At 28.9% G+C, this 25220-nt stretch overlaps 1 protein-coding gene across 3 annotated transcripts in view; it reads right to left on the reverse strand.

Moving 5' to 3' along the window:
- Positions 1-25220, reverse strand: part of LOC111037528 (potassium voltage-gated channel protein Shaw-like) — a 65574-nt gene that overhangs the window by 21120 nt on the left and 19234 nt on the right. For 2 of the 3 annotated variants that reach the window (XM_022320159.1, XM_022320157.1), the window contains exon 2: positions 10427-10603. The gene's annotated coding sequence lies outside the window, so the exon portion shown is untranslated. Of the gene's footprint in view, positions 1-10426; positions 10604-17998; positions 18045-25220 lie in introns of those variants that run through there. The other variant, XM_022320158.1, reaches the window with a different exon arrangement.

Here is a 25220-nt window from a genome sequence, read left to right on the forward strand (position 1 = left end):
TATTGTTTACCCGATGTTTTCACTAATGTCGAAGCCAGTAAAATGAATGCTGGTTAGCTCTTTTGCATCGTGTTATTATACATTGACGAATGAATTGTTGTTTACGAGAAGAAAACTAATTATTCTTATATTCTAAAAATAATAACAAAAGTACAATTAATTTATTGCCTCTATACAACCGAAGAAAAAAATGGTTTCCTTTTTATAAAAATATAATATTGAAGCACACGAGTATACGACGGTGACGTTTGTTACAAAGGCTAAGTACCTATACACATTTAAATATTCATTGCGATTTCTGAAGATAAATACGAATTGTGTATAAATTTATTATCATTTGTTAATACAATTTTTAACGGTATTTTAAGAAAGTTTTACGATAAATTGAATGGTTTTTTTGGCTAAGAAGTAATTTAAATGGGTTTTTAATAAAATTTGATAGAAGTTCAGTGCAATTATGACTTATAAATAAACATTAACAAATATAAATTTATATTTTCAATTTTCTAATTTATACTTTCAGCTAAATATGAAAATTATAAAAAAAAATGTATAACGTTATGTTCCAAGAATAAACGAAATGTTAAATTCCCAAAATAAAATACATTTGATCATAATAGTTTATAAATTATAATACGATTCAAATGTTAAATATATTAATATCTACTATGCTTGTGTAAATTACTTTCTGGATTTTTAATCAGGTAAATATGGCAATTGAAATGAAAAAATTCTGAATTCTGAAAACTTCAAGAATTTGTGTTAAATAGAAAAATAGTAAAAATGTAACTCAGTAATAATGAGTGGATGGGTAATTAAGATAGATTGAATATAAAATATTTATAAGATATCTGAAAGAATATCACACCCAAGTGGTGTAACGATTTGAATCTACAAAAACGTCAGCGTGAACAGTCCCAAAATTCCTATTTTTGAACTTTTCTCTTAAACTATAATAGCTAGTTAGTTGATAGATCATTAAAAAGGGATTACAAGTAGATACGAAATGTGAAATTAAAAATTTTTAGTAAAAAAATTATTTAATTTTCCACAGTTGAAAAATTAGTAATTTTTCGCTAGATTTTCATTTAGAGGAGTAGATTTCCGAAACTGGAGAAAAGATTGTGTTGTTTAGGGTCTTGTTCGAATCAGATTAGCTAGAAGAAGTGCAGTAAAGATTTTTAGAACTTAATCTGCAATCTTTAATCTACTACAAAGCTTACAGCTGAAAATATATAAAAAAGCTCAATAAAATGTGTTTTAATTTTTTTTTAAATGTCTGTAGTGAACTAACTAGATTAAGTTCTGAAAAATCTTCACTGCACTTCTCCTAGCCAATGTCAATCTAACAAGACCCCAAACAACAAACTCAAAAAAAATTTTTTGAGGGGCTGTTCACACCAACGATTTTCTGGATTCAAATTGTTATACCGCTTGGGTGTGATATCTGAAAATATTCACATAAGGTAAACTATTTGTTATCAAATTTAACAAATATAAATATAAATGACTTTAATACCTTTTAAATTCAAACCAGTTATACTCAACCTACTATATTCAACTATAATCTAATATCTTCACAATATATCAATTTGCAATTAATAATTTCCTTGAAATAAACATCGAGTGTCTTTATACATTTTTTTATACATTTCTAAAAATTAAAAATCAAGAAAAATTTTACATGCCGATCTCTGACTTGGCAAGCGTTTTTTATAGTTTTTATATGATACCTATTTTTATAAAATTGTATCAGTTTGTATTTCATTAAAAAAATGTCTAGGTTTTAAAAAAATATGACATTTTAATTTCATTTTAATTTTGTACACGGGCGTGGTTAAGTTAAGTATAAGCTACAAACGTAATAGGTATGTAAAATGTTCAAAACTATAGTGGGTAGTTATGTTATTTCATCTTTGAAACAAGCAGCGTTCGTACGTGTTTCAAAATCACGAGATATAAATGATCATAGTGACATAGTGTAATGAAAATATAAAACGTATCAGTCTGTACATATGTAAATAACGTAATTTATAATTATAAATATTATTTACTTGAAAGTGTGAAATATCAAACTTATACTCTTAGGATCTCCGTTTTTAAATTCGTACAAGATAGGTACCAAATGCGTATTATTATCTGCGTATTTCTACGTCGAGGCTGTTCATAATAAATCAATTCGGTCTGAATACAATATTTATTAAAGTATTAAAAAACTGAAAAAAAACTTTTTAATTGGCGCGTTATATTGACATTATAGCAGCTCTTTGTAATTTTTAATAACATTTTGTGCGACCAAAAATCCGGCTATTATGGTGCGTACTTATACTGCACCGTAATACTATACACATCACTGTACTATAATATAATAGTAACTACCCTATGGTGTAACACTATGACCACACGTGCGTGGAATTTTATTTTTATTTTACAACATTAGCGCAGTATACCTACCTACCTACATAATGTTTATTATATATATACATATAATATACATTATATTATATGTATATACGGAATTGAACGTAAAAACCACGTTTTTAGGCCGTTTTATTATGCTGTTCCGTGGTTTTCGTGAAAACTAACTTGGAACACGCGAACCGTGAATTTTAATATCGTCTTACGATTGGTCATTAGAAAAAACTATATTTTGTGTGTTTGTGCACGCAGAGCAGGAGAGTAAGTTTTTAACCCTTCGCCCTCACATCGCGCCGTCCAAAAATCCCATAACAATCGCGATCCCCGCTTACCTACCCGACCGCTCCATCCTACGTTTGACCCCCTTACGCCATCACCCCGCTACGCCTTATATAATATAATATATATACGAATGTCAAAATATCCACAAAACCTCTAAGTCGTGCGGCGTGTGTCCGCCCGATATCGATTTTAGCGTACACCTATGTACACATCGCCACCACGTCACCAGTAGCGGTCGCGATAGAGTGGAGGTATCGGAGGTGGTTGTGTACATAAATATAGTAGTGTGGCGGTAGTAATAGCGGTAGGGGGGTATGTGCCACCCTTATATCGATTCACGAGTCGTCCACCCCCTCGCCCGCCATACACACACCCAACCCCTTTTCGCCACCACAGTACCCACCCAGCCCGCCCCAGCCGGTAGCAGCGTAATGCGTATTCTGCTCACGGACTTGTACCCCAAACTTCTCGCACACACATCCGTCACGCGTCTATACACACCGCCGCCACCGTCATTGCCCCCCGCCACAGGGTGAGTGGATCGCGGCAAAAGGCCGAAAACGTCGTCGAGTCCTCTAGATCTGTGATCGCACTTGACCGTGAGTGTGTATAACGAGGACTTTGAAGTTTTGCTGACCACCACCACCACCACCTCTCCTATATACACTCAGATCTCGAGTGCCAACTGCAGTGACTGGCGAGTAGTATACATCTATAATATTATATATAAGTATGCTGCTGTGGCAAAAATAATAATGATTTGAAAAATATTTACGGCCTCTGTAATGTTATAATATTGTGCGTACGAGTTATACAAAGTCAATATTTCGGGGACATTGCACTGCTTATATACGTATAGGTACTCTACACTTGGGGCAACAGGTACCAAATATATTTTATATTATCGTAACAAAACGGCCGTTGAATACAATATTGTGTTTTATTATTTATTACTGTTCAATTTCAATCTAATTTGTACACGGTTTTAAGCAATGATTATCATAATAAATGTCATATTATTGTGTAGGTGGTGTGATTGTAGGGAATTTACCAGAGAGTGATTCCATTGTATCTGTATTTCGTATACACCCGCCCTCACTCATCAGCAATTTAAACACGATATAGTTGTAGTGACCTATCGTTGAATAGACAAATTAGTTGTTCGAGTTTCTATAAATCAAATGATTTTTGTTGTAGTTAAAATTAAAAAGCTAAATAACCATTTGTCTGCACAGTGCCTGTTTGTGTTATTAAGCATCCATTAATTAATACAAATTGGACAGATTTGTCTAAAATATTTCAATTTTTTGTATTCGGTGAAGTTATATCTATATTATTGTACGTATAATATAATTCGTTAAAACGTTGACATAATTTAGTCTGTTATTTTATAAATGTATTCAAGTTGGAAGTTGTTTTAAATACTATGCCTGCAGAATTACTGAATTTATGCGCATGCTATGAATTTACAACTTTGTTTGGAATAAATTATGGAATTAAAAAATTAAAAGTTTAACAAAACCTATTTGAAGATTGCCTAAAAAAAACTTTATGCTTGGTATATTCATTTAATTAACTTTTTGCACATTACTACTTTCTCATTAATTTTTTTTATTTACAAAATAAAAAAAAATCACTTTATAAAGTTATACATTTTAATAATATAATCATCGCAGTCCGTAGAAGTACAGAATGTAAGCGTATTCCTACTGCGATGCATAACATAGCCAAATTCTAGGGTAAAAAAAGACACCTGTGTGGAATTTATTATGTGATTATCATTTTTGAAATCTGTCAAACCTAATATTATATATAAACATGGAGTGGCCTTATTCAATTTTCAATTTCCTGTCTTAAGTTGAAACAAATAAAAGTAGTAAACCAAAAAAACCGTTGGGCCACTTTGTATATTATTATCTACAGATATATTTTTGACTTCACAGGGTGTCCCGTGAGGATTTGCCCATTGGGATATCTTCTGAAATAATGGATATATCATAATTCTGATTTGCTTATAAGACTCTAAGGAACAATGAAAATAAATATTTCATATTTTAATTTAATTTAATGTTTTGGTTAAAAAAATTACTTTAGATTCTGAATGGAGCGATAAATGTATTGATTTTACAATGATGTGTCTTATTTTTCAATTATTTTTCTATTTTTCTACTTTCAACTGCAATATCGTTTCCTTGAATGAAAGTAAATATAGCTGGAGAAACCGGAGGTCAACATTTAAAATTCTCAGAAGTTTTCAAAAGCACCTAGGAAAACCCCCAAAAATTAATGGAAAGTTATTACCAAAAACGGTTTTTGACAAAATCTATTTTGGATATAACAATAAAAAAAATTACAATAAATACATCCAATTTTCATTGAATATTCATATTAGCATTATCTATATGTAACCCATCTATATGTAACAAAACGTCACACACTTGAACGCTTTTTTTATTAACTTGTTTTCAAAAAAAAATAATATAAATAACCATTTTGATGTTTTAATATTTTATTTTCATTAATTTTAATCTCATGATTTTCAGTGTTTTTTTTAATTTCGAGAAAAATATTGAGAATTATTAATTAGTATCATAATCGTTAATTTTAATGTATCGATATTATCTTGTCTCGTTTTCTGATAATACTTCTTTAATCATTTGCTCTACACAATGTTCACTAAAATAAGAAAAAAAATTAAAAATCAATAGATTGATGAAAATAAAATGTTGATACGTCGACATTTTCAGAAAAATAAATCTACAAAATTGTTATTTTCAATTTACTTTAAAATCATTTAACGAATTATTTTTTCTTAACATTTTTATCAAACCATTAAATTCAATTAAAATATGAAATACCCATAGTCCTTGGCCATACGAATCATGTACAAAAATCAGAATGCTGATATCTCCAGTATTTCAGGAGATATCGCAATGGGTAAATCCTCACTGGACGCCCTGTACATAGAACGTGGAATGTCGACAGTCAAAATGCTCACATTATGCACACATAAATCCGACGATATGCTTGACCACAAAATGCGTTTTTGTTCCACCGCAGCGGCAGCGGTCTGTCGACTGTCGTCGAGACTTTTTGTAGTTGGTATTTTTATTATTATTGCTATCATTCCTATAGGTATTTGAACCTCTGATCGGTCGCGGCGTCTTGGTGACGATGGTTGTGAGGGGACGATTACGAGCACCGCGGAGATAAACGGGAAATATATCGTACATATTATCTAAGAAAGAGAAAGAAAGAGTGAGAGAAAGAGAGATATCGAGGGGGGCGGTGATTAATGGTATTTGCGCTCTCAAAAGGTATATAGAGGACGTCTGCTGAGAAGACGTTTCGCGAGGCTCATTTATGTAAGGAATTCGGAGGTCATTCTGCGGGGCGCGTCGTTCGGTCACGTGCCCATACGGGTAAGTACGTTTATGTACATTGCGATAGGTTGCAGCTATTAAAAATACACTGCCGAAAAAGGGCTTCATAGGTACACGTTTGGATATAATATGTACAATATGCCTATACATATGTGTGTTATGCATATTATATCGACTTAAAAGTTCAAGTGCACAATGTGCATGTGTATACAACATTTTCATATCGATATCAACAATATTAAGTCTGCTTACCACTGCGGCGTTGGCGTATATACATATAGTACAATGATAGTCATTCGCTCACGTATAATTATCACGGTAGAACCTATAATAGTCAAATAGCTACACTCATGAAGACTTACGCGATCCACGTTTGGTTTTAAGTCGAGAACAACATATTGCATACCTATTATTATAATATCAAATAGATGGCTCCGTGTATATGTGCATACAACGAACCCTAAACATTGAGTATCGGGCAATGAGTGTTCACGTGGATCGTGATTTTAATTTGTCCAATGAAATGGATTAAGGATAGGGGGGCAGGGACCACGGTACATCCTTTTTAGTACGAAAATCACTCATATATATTTTTTTAAATTTCATTACGATTATTAGGTAACTAAACGCGTTATTTTAAACGACTAAAAGTTAACTGTATAAAAAAATATATACAATTACTCAAAACACTTCTTATAGTTCAATACCTACTGCATTTCAGTTACTCGAGCACCATCGGGTACAAAATATGTTTGTTGCAAAAAGAGCACAGTATTATTTACTTTATTTTTTATAATATTTTACAAATAAAATTCATTTTTCTACAATCACCCCCCCCCCCGCCATTCCTTTCAAATTAAAATGTCTCAATAGGGATGATGTGTATCACATTATGTTCTTTATCCTACAACTATATAATAGGCTGTAGTATACTGAATACCACGTGTGATTGACAAAGACTCGAGATCAACCGTGAGTGGTACGGGTTGATTATCATCGTGAAAATCTAATCCTTTGTTTAGACGAAAACTTTACTGTACATGACAGTGTCAGACCTCCCTTTATTGTACCTATAGTACAATATCCTGCACAAAATTACAATATTATATCAGTTGCCTACCTATATTGTTATCTAACAGACACCTGCAATACCGTCACCCACGCGATAACTAATACTACTACAACTAATAATAATTTAAATCGTGAGCCAAAACATTATATTATTATTAGTGGAAATTCAAAATGATACGCTTTTCATGTGGCCGCAATAATATTGTGACGTGCGTCCGTCATATCGATGGCGTTCGCTTGGGGTTAAAACGACAGCTCTAATTCGGTGTTATCAGTGTTTTGGGTAAACGATATTTACGTGCAACAACTGGGGGTATACATATTTTAATATACATTTATATCTATCATTCACAGTACAAATATACAAATCTGCCGTCAACACGGTATATTAAACTGCTGCAGACAACATGACAGAACGTTTTTATTGTACGGGAGTATAATCATGTTTTATACGTAATTATTATTGTAAATTATTGTACAAATATCCTACAGAAATAATTATAACTCTGCACTTTGTTTAAAACTTGATATTCCTCGATATGGCCGGTTAAAATAGTATTATTATTATCGTCGTTCGCGTCGGAAGAAATCCATTTTTGAAGAGGAAACATTATTTGGGCGTGGCCGTCGAGGTATTTTTAATAAATCAAATAAAATATATTGAACGTTTTATCGAATAGTTCTGTGCAAGTTCACTTGGTCGGAAATGCCGAGCAAAGTATGACGGTTACACCCAGATGAACTTTTCACCGAATATTTGAAAACTGCGTATATAATACCGAAAATCAAACTCCGTCGTACAAATGCGCTCAATACTATATACCGCACCAGCTTTTTATAACCGAATACTCATTGATCCATCCATCAATATAATTTTATAATCGAAAAAAGTTTTCACATTAACCGAATTGTATCATGGCCGTATAAGATTTTTTTTACATTATAAACTTTAAAGGTTTCATGTTTTATATTATGTAAAAAATAATTGACTTAAAAATTGACCTCAAATGCTCATTTCCAATTAATTTTTTCAATATTCTTAACAATAATTATTAAACTGAATGAAGTATAATCATGAGACGATATCCTCAAACATTAAAATAGTCCAACTTTGGTTTCTAAAAGTTCTAACTAATTTTTAGTTTTTATCTCAATAAATGTTCAACGATTTTTTTTCAAACATGAAAATTAACTTGATATACAATATGTACATTTGTATACAGTTTAACTGATAAGTAATATTTCATAATAAATTGAGTTATAACCTTTATAGGGTTCATTCTCGTATAGTTAAATTTTAATCGTTTCATTGGATTTTCATTTTCGAAATAATTGTTCAACAAAACAATAGAAAAACCACATAACAACTAAATTTTGTATTGTTGAGCTGAAAATTATCCACCTATATTAATTATTCGATGAATGAACTATATAATAAATTATGTAACTGTCAGAGTCATTTAAATTCTCAGATGCATAAAAATAAAACCAAACATACATATTATTATATTGAAAATTATATTTAAATTAGAGAATCATTCCAGCGTAATAACATATAGATACAGTTTATTCGAACACAATATATTATCACTGTCAAAACATTAGTGATTGTGTTAGATTATATTTATCTAGACTTCAGTTGCAAGTTGCAACTATTACTATTAAAACATAAAATAAAATAATATATAAAACGAAATATCCGTAAACGCGTATGACAATAGGTACATTAATGAATTTCTCATAAAGAAAAACTCTAGTAAAATATAATTAAATACTGAGTTTGATTTTAATATTTTAATATTAATAAATTAACAAACGTTTTTACCTGGATGATATTCTACATTTTTATTATTTATATTACTATTATTATATATATCTTCAAAAGGTTCATTTTTTGTAGTCCACTAACCATCTATTAACTCTACCCCTCAAATTATATTTTTATTTTTTTATTATAAATTATTTTTCAACGCGTGGCTGTCACCCTACCCTGACTCCGACAGTTTGAGAATTCCATACTTTTTTTTATCGAAAGGGACACTATATAACAGCCATTTACCTCCCAAGTTGGAGGAGATAAAATATATAAGTTCTGTACTCTTCACCTGACACTCAAATACGGTGAGACTTTGTAACTTAAAATTTTAATAACGAGCAATTTCTATTATACAGATGAATAAATATTATGAGCTCGGCCTATTGTGACTGTGAATATCGTAATGCATGTCTATGTAGGTAATAAATTGCATTGGTAAAATTTAATTGCATGCAATTAACATATTATTCTGTGTGACGTGCGATAACCACAATTTATTATAATCTCTTGTAATAAATAATAATATTGTACGTCGACCAGTATAATTGGACCATATATGTATATTGTAAAGTGTATTAACATGGATTTAACCCGATATGCGCCGTTCAGATTAAATGTAAATTTTAAACTCGTGAGTCAACTTCATAGATATCAAAAATTATTCGAGAGTACAAGCAAATTAAATAATTTTGCATAACTGAATCAAATTTCAAACTTTGACACACTGTGAAACAAACTAACATGGTACATATAATTATTTCTATAGTTTTCGAACCATGGATTAAGAACTTTGATTATACAACACACTATCTAACGCTAAGGTGAAATCGTTAAGTTTTTTGGGAAAATAAAAATTAAAAATACTGTGTTCAATAAATCGTCATAAGAGTATAGTTACGGTTATTATAATACAAACATTTATACATAGATTTATATTCGTGGGGTAAACTATTTTTAACAATTCAAATAAAATACTACCATCAGCCTTTGTTTTTTTTTCGCTGTGTGGAAAACTAAAACTAAAATAAAAACCCAAGCAAAGTGGTACAATTCTTTAGAATTGATCTCAATGCACTGGGGACGAACGAAAATTAAACCTCAATTCGATACTTTAGTTTATATATATATATATATATATACTTTCACTCGACGGCTTTCTACTGCATCGGAAAATAAACCAAACCAAATTATATTACAGTGTGTGGTAATATATATACATATACAGTGACCGCAAGAGTCCGCCACCGCTGTCACCGCTACCGCTACCGCAGGAGGGACCGAAATGTTGTTCGATAATAAATTGGAAATGGCGGTGCGGACTGCAGGGGTCGGGGTGATGAGAGGGTCAAACGAGGTGGTGGAAAGTGTCGTCAGTGGTTTACATGACGATGGAAAAATTGCTCATATAGCATGATGAAGGGGGGAAAAAGCAAATATTTTGCTGATTTCTACTCACGATATTTACTCAGGCGACTGTGTCAATTTTCTACGCCGCTTATTCCTCACGAGAACAGTCAAATTATGATGTTTCTTCGGTGTCACTATGACTGCTACCACTGCAGCCACCGTTGACTTAACATGCATGGGGTGTGGATCATAGACACACATATGTTTTGCGTGGACAGTGACATTTCTACAAGACAAAAACAAATATTAAGTCAAATATTAATGCGAAGTGTATTTCTTGTTTAAGAAAACTTATTTCATTGTTCATATCAAGATATTCACGGTATGGCATAATATAATATAAATGTTATGTTATTGTAGTTGGTAAGTATAATATATAAGTACTGCCCTAGTACTGCCCCAGATTTAATGTATATATAACATAATAGTACAACTTAATACACTATTATTTCATAATGATAAATACAAGTAAGACTAAATAGTTAATATTAACTAGAACCTTCATAATATAACCTACAAAATAATTAATCACCCGGGACATAATTTTAAATTTTAGTTTAAATTCGTGTATTTTGTATAACATTAAAAAGATATTGTTTCGACTATCGACGGTAGAATAAAAAGGCGATATTTTTTTCCCGATTGTTTGAACGGTTAATTTAAACTTGGTTTATTGATAATATTAATTACGTAGATAAAAGTTTAACCACAAAAGGATTGAAAACAGATCGATGTGTACCAATCGGTCAGTTAAATTATGCATTAACTTTAATATAATTTGCGTTTCAATTACGACTACCTATAACCAATTTATATTTTAATATTTAATTTAAAATATGAAAATGGTATCAATAATATATCTATCTTTACAATAATTTAAAGTACATTAATATTGGAAAATAGCCATAAGTAAGGATTGGATGATGACATTTCATTTAGTCTCAAAAATATCCAAACAGAATAATTTAATTGTTATGTACGATTTGCCTACTACTGCAATTATTTACAATTATGTTGAAATAATGTGGAAGTAATTTAGTGTCGTTAACATGTGGCCATGTGAGTGAATGAATAGTAGCTGGGGGTGAGACAAACCGTATAGGTGTTATATATATTATTTATTAAGTGTCGTATTTTATTCAGCTCCAATAATAATTGTGATTATCAATGTATGTCATTTTTAATAGTATACACAACGCAGTAAGGCTGTGGTGGGTCGAAGCAGATTTGTTGTGATTTTTGCATACCACAATAATTGAGATAGTAATATATGTATATTAGTAATTGATTATTAAATAATTGTATCTATAATGTATGAGATGTGTGCGATTCATAAAATGTATAATCGTATTCCTATTATTTGTTATATTATATTTATATAGGTTATCTTTATTATTCTCTAGTCCACCCAATTGTTGAATATAATACTGTTGATTTGGGGCCCATGCTCTGCTTTAGAATGGCAAATAGTTGAACGTGTGATACGAATATTTCTTCTTCTCTGTATTTCACCTTCTAAATTTGTGCACCTCACAACCGTTCTCCCGTTCGCCAAATTTTAAGACAGAAAAACCTATAAGGCATATTGTATGTCATTTTTAAGCTTGATCAATAACAACGAAAATTGTTATATTTTGTCAATTGTTTATATATAATCATTGATACACTTAAAATATTTGGTAAACATTTCAAGTGCATCAATTTAAATAAAAACAAACTGAACACAATTGAATTACAATAAATAAACAATTGTTGATTTTATTGATAACTAGTTTTTGTGCAATATTTTTATTTTACCCGATCTTGTATTTTAAATAGTATTTATAATTGTTTCTTCTGCCCCCCCCCCCCCGTACCAACTAGATCTAGTTTATTACTAAAAACTACGCTTTCAATCGATGATCGAAGTATTTTTATTACCATAAAAAGTGTACACAGGTCACAAAACATCACACAGAAGTCAGAAACACTTCATTTTAAAATTTTAAAAATCAATACGTTCATCGTTCAGATCAGAATTTAAAACATTTTGATAACTATTTAATTCATATAAAAATTACAAGCATGACACAGAGTCAAAGCACATAAGTTATACAAATATTATTAACCTAAGTATTAGGGTCATATATGAGCAAAATAATTAAATAATAATTATCTTCGTGGACAAGCTTGGAGATTATCGAGGTAATAAATAATAATAACCACTATTATTTAAACCATTATATTATTATATTATTGTATACTATGATTTAATAAAAATTAAGAATTTATGCATAAATAAATCAAATATTATGCATTAGACCACAAGTGTTTACTATATTGTTTACTTAAATGCCAACTTTGTGTGAATTTTATACATATATTCATGTATCGGTAAAGTGTGTACTCGCATGAAGTGTTATCGTCAGATTTCTGCCAAACTGTTCTGTAAGCACAATATATGTCAAGTCATCACAAATACCAAGTACGGTGAATATTATATAAATATAATATTATTATAATCGTGGAACAGAATTTCCAATCAATTAATTCCCAATGAATCTCAGTTGATAAAAAATACTACTCATCCATCCAATGATCCACGATTGTCGTAATTAATATCTTACATTAAATTTGTCTATTTTGTTTGGACTATTATCAAAAAATTTAATTTTAAGCTACCTTTCAAACGACAAAATATATAATTTACCTATATACACCCATAAGAAATCATTATTAAATATCTACTTATATTTATAACCATAGGTAGATACAAACTACTTTATTAATATTGAATTATCTAAATCTAAAAATGTTAACAAAATAAAATAGAATAATTTAATAAAACTAGATTGCAATCGAAAAAAAAAGAATAAATTGATTTGATTAACATTTCAGTGGCTTATGTGGCTTATAGTTTATAGTTTTCTATGTCATAGAATTTCAGATATTAGTTTTTTATATATAATATTACAATAGTTATTTATGAATATAATGAGACGAGTTTGAACGATATATGTGATAGGTAGGTTGCAGAAAACAATTTTCTTTTAGAATTAAATCAAATTATCTTATTTACTAACTTGAGTTTAATTGGAGATGAAATGTTATGGTTTATGCAAATTCATTGAAAATAATGATTAAGTATATGATTAGAAAGTGTATTATCTTTTTTAAGTATGATATAACTTGTATAATATGATTACATTTTCGTGTCATCGATATTGGATTAATTTAAAAGGTTATTTTAAAAACGAAAAAGCTTTTTCAGTGAAAAACTACTGAATAAACCAAATAGAACATGGACATATTTTATTGATGATTCTGCAAGTGATGACGTTGCAACGCATTGTTTGATTATAATTTATAAATCACAATAAATTCGACGATCATTATATTTTATACCAAGCACACATTAATGATGTGCCACTTTTATTTTTTGTGCAATATTATATACATTACTATTTTATTATATGCGTTTAGTTTAATGTGCAATCATAAATACAAAACAAATAATTATATATATTCTCGAATATAATAATATTATTATCATGGTGTGGTTTATCATAATTTATAACTTTCATTTCCGCATATACCCTCTTTTGTATTTACTGTTAACACCTGGGACTCAAAACGGATACGCTGCGGTCCACGTATCTGCGGAAATAATGACGTGACCACAGATATATAATACAACTAGATAGCCGCCTTGGCTTTAATGTTAAAGTCGGTGAAACGGACGACTACTACTCTCATCAAATAAGTCCTCGTTTACAATTTGTTTATTTAAAAATGAAATGTGATATGACTGCAATATCCAAAATAATTAAATACATTTTTGATTTAAATACCGGCTTTTGCTATATATATGTATATACAACCTAAACTATATATATATATAGTATATACTCGGCTCGTATCAACGAAACAATAATAAACATGGACCTCTTAATGAGAAAAGTTGGGGCAAACTTTTTGTCGTCAAAACATTACAATGCGGATATAGGAAATCAGCTACCTAGTCGTATTATAATATATCTGCAGATGTGAGCGAAAACCTAACCAAACGATCAATGGAAACAGAATAGGTCTTTATTGCATTCGTCCAAAAAGACATTTTACCTATATAATTAAATATTTCAGGGGTAGTACGTTATACATTACTATCGTGTATACAGCGAATGTTCAAATTAATTACGTGAAAGCGAATGGCTTTGTTTTCAGAATATAATCACCAACAGCTACTACAGAGAGTGTACAAGTGTACAAAAGAAAACCTGTGTGTTTGTATAATAATTGCTTGTCGTCGACGACTGTACAATGTTTATTTAAAACAATCAAAAAAAAAAATATATATATATATATATATATACGGCCCCTGAAAAATAACGATGGCCGAAATGAGAAAATGATTTTAAGAAGTTTTATTCTACCACTGCATAAATAAATTGTATGAATAAAAATGATATACCAATTGCACTTTCAATTTATACAATACCTGTTTTTTATTACCTATTAATTAGTTTGTTTTCCAGTTACAAATATATTTTTATTTACACAAAATTCGTTTTAAAAAATTGTCATTGTTTTATGAAAAATGAATAATGTTCAATTTGAAACTTATATTAAATTAATGAAATTAAAAAGAAAAACAGATTCTTATAATGCTTTAAAGAGAGTACAGATAAATATCAAGGGTTGTTGAAAAGTTGAGCGACATTTTCAAAAATAATAACATATTTTAACAAAGGAAATGTTAACAATACGAATAAAATTAAAAATTCTGAATTATACTTTGAAATACAATCAAATTCACTGAGAAAAGTAATTTAATTACTTAAATGCTAATTAAAAAAATTAAATAGAACAATTTGTCTTAAAAATTGATAGCACAGAGTAAAATAATAATTGCCATTTTTTTTGTTTTCTGATTGAACATGTCCCATTGTTTAATAACATAATATTGTCCCTGCGCATACTTATCTTTATTATAATTATTACAATTATCAAAAAACCACTGGCAAAGAATAATTATCATAATTTATTAATCATAACAACAATAGGTATAATAAATTCCAATTTACGGTTAGGTACTTAATTACAATATATTGATTTAGACATTTATTTTGTACAAGTGTGTTTACTATTTTATGATTTTTTCCTTTATATTAAGTTGGTTTCTTGTAAAAAGCTTGTAAAAAGTGATTTCTAGAAATTTGAAATCATAAACTTTAAGAAATAAAATGTATCAAGTTAGCAGATTTCAGTGTATTGAATGGTCGATAATCAATATAATATAATGTCTATCCGTTAAAGTTACAATAAATACAATTTTCAATTTAAGAAACAGATTTCAAGAAAAGTTCAACGGATCTTTCACAGTTATTTGTTTATTTTATGATTTTATACTAATAATGATATTTAAAATTATTAATATTTGTGCAAATTACAACAAAATATGACTCAAATTCAAATAAACAGTTTCAACAAACTGCATTTTTAAGCATTGTTGTTGTTTTTAATTGCGAGTTAAATGAATTATGATTTATATGTACTTATTGTATCTAAATGTTGTGCAGAAACGAACTTAACATTTTTTTTTAAATTTAATGTCGTTTGAACAAAATATTTTCATAATTTTATTTTTCAAAATACATTTTGTAAATTATTATTATAATTTAAAAATATCTTTGTCGGAGTGGCTGGTTATTATTATAATGATTTAGATATCGTATTATTTATTGACAACAGTAGGTAACATATTTTAAATAAGTGAAACATTTTAATTGATCATATAATCACGATATTTTTGGACTATTCGCGACATATGTGTAAATATTTATATATATTATGTTTATATAATATGCAATGTAGTTATCTAAAATATTAATTTAGTACCTACATAATTATTACTAGTTATGAATAATTTGAATCAATTATAATTTGAAATTAAGAACCTATATGGTGAGGGTTGTTGGGTATATAATATCATACAGTTGTTATTTGTCAAGAAATAGGTACCTACATAATTAAGTATGAGACAATAAGTACAAACAAGTGTAATTATTCAATCAAATTCTATAATAAGACAATATTCTTCTTTTAATTTTTGACCGTTTGTGTGTAAAGGAAAATTTTTTTTAAATTTAAATTATTCAAAATATTTTAGCATATTTATGATATTTTTTTATTTGATATTTCATAATGTTTCGATATATGTTTTAATTTGAAAAACTGAAGTTTGTATCGCCGCAGAACACTCCTTATAAAAACAATACGTTATAATTAGGCAATTCATTAATCATATGAACAACATAGAGCAACAATAACCAACATTAACCGCATGACAAAACTATAATTTCAATTGTAATGATAAATTACTATAATATAAAATACTGTCCCGTGTTCATGGTAAATTTATTGTTTTGATATAGATACCAGACAATAATGACCTTATCCCTATAATTAGTTACTACTATTAGTAAATTGCATTATTTTTTTAACTTATTCAAACTATATATTGAAATGTTTTTTTGAAAATGTTTAATATACTCTTTTATAATGTGATTATTTCGAGTATGATTATGACACCAAACATGCAATTACGATAATTAGGTAAAGTTTTAAAAATGTAATTTTATACACAATATATTATTATATAGTTGCGATAAAGTAGATTAGTATACGATACAAAGGCAACGCATGAATCGCGACGAAATCATTCATTATGTTAGTATGCGAAATTTCGGAAGCAAGTCATAATTTATAAAATATATTATACTTGATGTAATTAAAATGAAAAATGCAATTTTAGATCAAAATATTTTGAAATGTATCGCTGGTATAATATAATATTATATACCTACCAATCATGAAGCAAGGACAAAACAAATAAAAACTGGCGAGTAACCTCTCTGCTGTACAGTAGTTGGAGTCAAATGTTCCTCGTCCGTGACTGTAATGTAAGTGTTAAATTTATAGTATGTGCTTAAACGTTTATGAGCGGAGACGGTTTGTCAGTCTATATTTCTGTGTTCATCTCATCATATATTTATATTACTAGTGTGTTAATTTATTTCAATTCAAGTTATAAGGTGTAAATATAAGCAATATCTAGCTTATTATTACCCTTAATATTTTAAAAATGGCATTGGATATAATAAAATATAGTAATACACCAAAACATTTCAGGCTCCACCAATATGCTACCCATTGGAATTCCAACAAATAATAACTTATTTCGTTATTCATCGTTAAAACATCCAATGTCGTCAAAATTTGAACTTAAAATGCTTAGGTATAAAAAAAGGGATAATTTATATATTATGTCGTATTATCAACGTTTTTTTAAATACTATTAAAAGAACAACTTATCTTGGATCTTGTACGAATTATCAATCATTTTGATAAGGCGTACTTATTTTTATCGAAATTTATTTAAAATAAAAAAATTGATTTCCCCGTTAGAAGAGATATTGGGGTTGAAGATGACAGACACCAAACAAAATCACATCAATGTAATAAATTCCAATACATTCATAGCTTCACTCAGAATCTAAAAAAACGAGGACTTAAGCTACACAATCGCTCATATATCCATGCACAAGTTATATTGTATTACATAATGTATAATATTCCTTACATTTCTGTCCCGTATGAATTTCGAGAGGCGTCTCTCACCACGCTGCCACTGCCATCTCACTACTACGACACTATAATAACATAATAATGTCTGTTGTGTCTTTATATAGGTACGCTTACCTACACCCAAGCTTATATATTTATAGAACATATTATGCACGTACGTATATATGATTTGCATACATTATTATATTATTATATCGTTCTGTCAGAGACGATGACGGTGTCGGCTCACCGGTGGGGGGTTTTGGGGGTAGCCCCGAGCCCGCGAGCTCCTCGGGGACAAATTACGGGCTATTCGAATGAGACGCTAACGGTATTAGCGGCGGCGGCGTCGGTGCTTAAGAAGGTCGTTCTGGATTAGTATACATACGTGCGCGCGCGTGAGTGTGTATATTCTCGGGGTAATTAATGACCGTTTCCGCTCGCGTACAACCCTTTTCTTTGCCCACCCGTTGTCTGCGAACGGTAGCGGACTTCAATGGTAGAGGAGTGGGACGACAGGACGCTCCACGCGTAACCACTGCGCGCTCGATTAACTCGTCGCGTGAGAAACCGGGTGGTGGATTAGCCGATCCAGGACGACGAGGATAGATTCGTATAGTCGGTGAAGGAGGCTGTATGATGAAGAGCGGCTTATGCTCCGAGAAGATCTACAGTGGCCAGAATTACGGAAATAGTAATAATAATAATAACTTATCATTCTATATCATTAATACTCTGCCGTAGCTCGAGAAACAATCGGAAACCCATTTCACTCAAAGAAGTTATTTCTATACGGATACTTGGTTTTACAATTTGCATATGTTTTCGACATTGTATTGCCGTTAATAATACAAACTAACCTGTCATATTTATTTACTTCGTATGGGTATGACCATATTGTCGTGGTTTAACTTAAGTCTCCACCAATACTGTGCTTTAGGTGTTCCTTAAAATTACTATTTTGGTTTATGATATTTATATATACGGTAGACTCAGTAGAGGACAGTGAGAACTAGTTTATTTCCCTCTCCTTGCATACGTTAGTTTGGCCGAAATCCAAGGGTTCAAAGCACAATCAAACGTATCAATACCACCACTAGGCACTGATCCACTTCAACAGAAATTAACGCCGCTGTCAGGGCTTCCATAGATGCATAGTAATGAGTTATGATTATGAATCTATAAAAACTATCAAGCGTATGTAATTTGCACCAAACACAAAAAAAAAAATGTGATTTGTGCAATTTTTCATTTTGTCAACATTATGATTTGCACCACTTCAAAATAATTAATAATTGTTTTTTATCTCATTCATATTTCATAAGTATTTTATTTTATTTTATTTTATTCATCAGTGAAATTCATTTTAAAGATACATTTCAACAAAAATATCAAAATGTACATAAATTTAAATAAAGCTACATAATAGGTTTTAGCCGTTTTAGGTATACTACTAGCAATACATAATATTCAATTAACATAATTAATTTATTGATTTGTATATTTAATTAAATCATTCTTATTTTTTGGCTGTTATTTTCCCGTTGATTTTTTCCAGAGGTTTTTTTTTCTAATACCCATTATTATAAAATTCTAGCTAATGTATAAACTATACATTATTATGAAACACATAAACCAAACGACATTATGTAATGTAAGCGATTAAAAGTGATTTTTTGAAAATGCATAAATATTCAATCTTAATGATTTTTATAATTTATTCATGTAAATTATACATTTTATTGTACACAATTCTTTGTATAAATCACGAAGACAGTTGATAGTATATAATATCTTTCATATCAATGTGTAATGATATCTTTAAACGGGGAGAATTAGTTTTGTAATAATTTAATTCGATTTTGCTATAATTATGTGTTTTACTGCGTGGGTACAGGATAATTAATTTTTTTCGTAGACAACTGCACATAGGTTTCCACACCCTAACTTAACCTAATAAATTGCACTAATTCAGGGGTACGTTAATTTAAGTGGTACGTGTTATCAAATTTATGTGACTTTCGAATCTGATGGAATAAAAAATAATTTGGTATGCAACATTCATTGTAATTGGTTTCAATCAAATATTATTAATTTTGAGTTTATACCTAACTAACATAATCTATAGAAGTAAAAATTAACATTCCATTAAAAGTAAAAAAAATCATTAAAAATAAATGGTTATAAAAATATAATTTAAGTACTTGAGTGTCCTATATTATTATGAAATGTTCGCATTAAAAAAAAATATACCGAAATCAATTTAATTTTAACTTTGTTATCATATATATTTTAATACCTACTGTATGAGTTTAAATTAAATTATATTTGAAATAAATAGTATCATATAAAAAAGTTGGAAATGCCTGATACAATTTCTAAATCAAGTGAATAAATTAGGTTATTATACTTTCAAATTGTACACCTTATACTATTTATTTCTTGATCATCGGTACTATATCCATATCTAAAAATCGTTTCTATATAATGCAATAGTGTCAGTGTGCGTACAAGTTAAATGGACAAGCCAATTTGTAAGCGAGATGTATAATATTTTCTTTTTTCCGTATATACGTGTACGCACTTCATGGGGCGGCAAAGACGGATGGCGTCGAGTGTACATTAAATAAATGGTTCAACCGTTGTTGCTCGGGTAAAAAAGGATATCTACGATTTTCGTTCTAATTCTGTTGTAGTATAAGCGTGGGACCTGACATTGCAAGATACTTCGACTGATGTTCGGACAATATATTACACAAAATGGGATTATCTTGCTATAACGTATCAAACGGTTATTTACATTGCATTTTGTTGACATAGTATTGTTAAAAATAAATTTATAAAAAATGTTCGCAATATATTCGTCAACTAGTCCTAGCATAAAACGCACAGTTTTGAAAAAAATTCTCGTATCAACTAAATTTAGTTTCTACTTAGGAAATATAATATAAAGTCACTTAGGTAGGTAACCCAACTAGTGACATATTAAACAATGTATTACCGGCGTACTTTATTGTACTAGGACGTTCAATTCTATAAAAAAAGCTGAAAGTAAGGGTGGGTTTAATGGTTCCATAATTGAACAAGTTTTGGAATATTGAAAACAGCCATGTGACGTCTTCGGTTAGTCTGCCACGCGATGGCCTATCTTATACAACATAATAATATTGTAATGTTTTGAAGTTACTCACGCAGCATATAATGATTTACACGAGTCTATAAAAAATAGTTTATTGTTTTTTTTTCGCTTTTTAAATTACTTGGTGGGTAATTTTCATTAATATTACATTAGCATATAGTTGTTTGTTTGTAGCTTCGGTACGCCGCGCTGCGGTGACGACGAACGTTTATTATTGTTTATGAAATAATAACAATTATTTTCAAAGTTATTTAAATGCAGAAAAAATGTTATAAAATAGTGGTTACCCCATTGTTTTAAAATACGTCAGATTAAAATAAAAACAAAACAAAAATATTATTTATAACCACGCAGCGTGAACTAAAAACTTGAACGTTTATCACACAGTCTGTTTAAAACAACGACCGATGCATCAATATATTATTATCATTTTAATCCAGATGATCGTTTATTTTCCTAATTTACCTATTTAATTCAAGTTATATTTCCTATACATATTGTTATTAAATTATTGAATTTAAATAATTGATCAATTTTAACATAAATATATTATTATACATTTTATATAATTATTAAATAATATTAATATAAATATTAACTATATTGTTATTAAAAAAAAAAAAGTTATTAGGTACCTATAAAGGGGCATTGGTTTCTGATAGTAAATTCTAGTGTACTAAATAAATGATAATAGGTATTTCAAATAAATCCATGCAATATAGAATTTTAAAAAAACAAACATTAAATATAAAAAAACGTTTATCCAAAAATTGCTAATGGAATTACCAAACTCAAACAATGACTGTATAGTATTCGTAGGGTGTAACCGTAATACTGATTAAAACAAAATTTACTAATTAAACATTCAAAGGTATTATTAATATTATGAACATTATGATTTACGGTAAACTTGATAAAAAAAAACTCAATATTTAAAGCAGAATTTATAATGTGTCCAGTTTTAAATATACTTAAATTTAATTAACAACACTTGTCTGTAATCACGCTTATTCTAAACAGTTAAAAATTAAAAAATTTAATATAATTAGCATCATTTGAATATTTAACCACTGGGATACGTATAACAGTTGTAACACAACACTCATTGTTTTTAAAAATACAAGAAAACATTTGATTTTTAAAATTCCGACGAAATAATCTAATTGACTAAGATGTATTTAATTCATATTACGAAATTCCTAGAACCGTTTGCACTTTTGCTGGTTATTATTTATTAATATTGACGTCTGGTGCGATTCTTCCTTAGTCGATAAGACATTTATTTGAAAGAACCACGCCTTTCAAGAAGGAGCAAAGGATTGGCTGGAACATTATTTTACACTAACAGAGAACGAAGTCTGAGTCATTAGTCTATGGCCAGTAGATTTTAAAGTCCCTCGAGTTATTTTACTAGTCCAAAAGGGCTATAGCGTGCTCTACGCCACTGACACATGCCACAGTAAATTAAAATGTACATATATATTATTATCTACAACAAACAGATTCGTGAATTGACACAATTGTAATGTGAATAGGTACTCTCAATCGAATCTCTCAGTGAAAAGTAGGCAGTCGATAATTAAATCTTAAATATTTAAAACGAGTAGGTACAATATAAACGACCAAAATTATAGGCATCATATTAAAATCTACATCTGTGTTAAATTGAAAGTAATAATCGTTGCAGTTATTAATGGCACATTGGTATAATATATTTTTAATTTTCCAATTTTAATAATCATTTATTTTTATTGTTAAACATCTGAATATAGGTGGGTACCATATGGTAAAAAAGCCACATACTCCGAATTTGCATTCACTGGGTGCTACAATGACTCTAAAATATGGCACTAAAGGGTGCTGATGCCAGTTTATAATTTACAGTCTCACAATCTTGGGCCCAAACGTGTATAATATAATCTTTAGTAAAAAAATTTAAATATATTTTTGTTTTGCGTACAATAGGTATTTTAGTTGAATAGTAGGTATCGTACAGGAAATTAATGTAAAACGGCTACGCTCCAAATCGCATAAAAAATGATTTTATCGTAAAACTATGTATTACAATATCCACGTATATAAATTCAGGGTGATATTAATAATATAATTGGATCGATGAAAATATTTGCTTTATAATAATTTAATCGAGGGTGAAACGTTGAGCTCCTATATAATTAATTTATGTATGTATACATATAGATACGTACATTAAAAAAGTTAATTGAATATTCTAAATTTACTTCGTCAATAGAAATACAAAAATGTGTGTCATTGTTTTAAAATATCTTTTTAATTTTTAAAATAATCATTATTAATTAATTAATTGTATTGTTAATATTAATTCTGAAATTATTTTATTAAAACTAAGAAAGTGGCAATATACCATGATTTATATTTCCGTTGAAATTTAAAAGAAATAACAGAAATCTCAATTTTAAAATAATAAATAATTACCATATTTTATTCGTCAAGCTGGAAAGGTAAACTAGCTGTTATTTATCGCATCATGTTTAATCAAAAAATAACTAATTTAGATATTCCGTTAAAACTTGAAAATATTGTTCGTAGAATCTTGAAACTTTTCACCATTACATAGGTATGTTATTATTTACTAAGCTACTAAATACAAACTTATTTTTTCTAAGTAGATTAATTTTAAGCTATTTGTACTACGAACCCATTCATACTGATCTATAACAGGTCATTTTTGACTTTTTAGTTAAGTACCTGATGTTACAGCTAGTAATATTATTATTATAACATTCTATAACAATACTAATTATTTACCAAATGTATGCAATTTGTTTTGTTAAAAATTAATTAAATCTATCGTATTACTGTATTTATAACTATAAATTCTTTAATATTTCAAGTTGTAAATTTATAATTCTGCAATCGATGAATTACATACATTTTACACTGTAGTATAGTAATACAATTATACCATTTATTTCATTATATTATGTATACCATGAGTATATTGTGCAAAATTGTACTTAACTTTATATTAATTGAATTTACAATCATAATTTATTGATTCCACGGGATTTGATCGTAAACAATGCAAGTAGAAAAATCCATTTTCAATACTATTTCAGTTTGTCTTTAGTTTACAATGGGAATGATACATTATATGACACTATAATAACCATGCGGGACATAAGATTATAAGCTTCAATAAACTATGGAGAACATAGTATTACACATTTTATACTTTTAAAGTTGGACATTTAAAAAAAAATATATAACTTTAAATTATCCTAAGCTTTGAAATTCAAAAAAATACTATACATTTATATACTTTCCAGTTTCAGCAGTAGTTATGCAAATCTCTAATAAAATGTTATTTCTTTATAGAAAAAAATATGTACAAACACATTAATTTGCATAAAAAAGGTATTATCTTGTTTAAAAGTAAAACTAAAACCAAGAGAAACAATTGTTTACTGTTTCTATGTATTAATACAAATTCATAACTGCCTGGACGTATTTGGTGTCTGTTTCCTCTTTCAATGTATGAGTATTTTGAATACGAATGTAATGCTATATAGAGGCTAAACTTAAAAATACCTATATATCTAGATAACATTCAATTCAAAATAAACTATTGGAAAGCATAATTATTATTTTATAACTTTTATATGATCTTAGGTTTAAAAATGTAAATATGTCTTAACATAGGTATTGTTTTTTTACAACACTTATAATTATCAAAATATGATTTAAGCTTATACAAATATTGGCTTTAATTTCCTATAAACTTAGTATTTTTAATATTATTAGATATTACGTAGGCGTTAAGCTTAATGAATATAATAGTTATTGGAAAATGTTAACATTTAGCTATGCAGTTTGATACATTTTTAACACAATTGGTGTTGTGTTAAAATCAGCCAGTTAATCTTGGATAATATTAATATCGATTTAGTCTTCATGAGAAGTAGTGTACCTCCTAACTTTTTTATAATTTAACTACAGTCCGCAAAATACACAACAATTTATTACATGAAGCATAAATTATAATAGAGTTAAAAATACACCGTAAATGATATTTTTACCTTATAAGAATTTGTATTACCCTTAACTTGGTAATTTTTAG

Source organism: Myzus persicae, unplaced genomic scaffold, assembly GCF_001856785.1.
Source record: "Myzus persicae strain clone G006 unplaced genomic scaffold, MPER_G0061.0, whole genome shotgun sequence".
NCBI lineage: Eukaryota > Metazoa > Arthropoda > Insecta > Hemiptera > Aphididae > Myzus > Myzus persicae.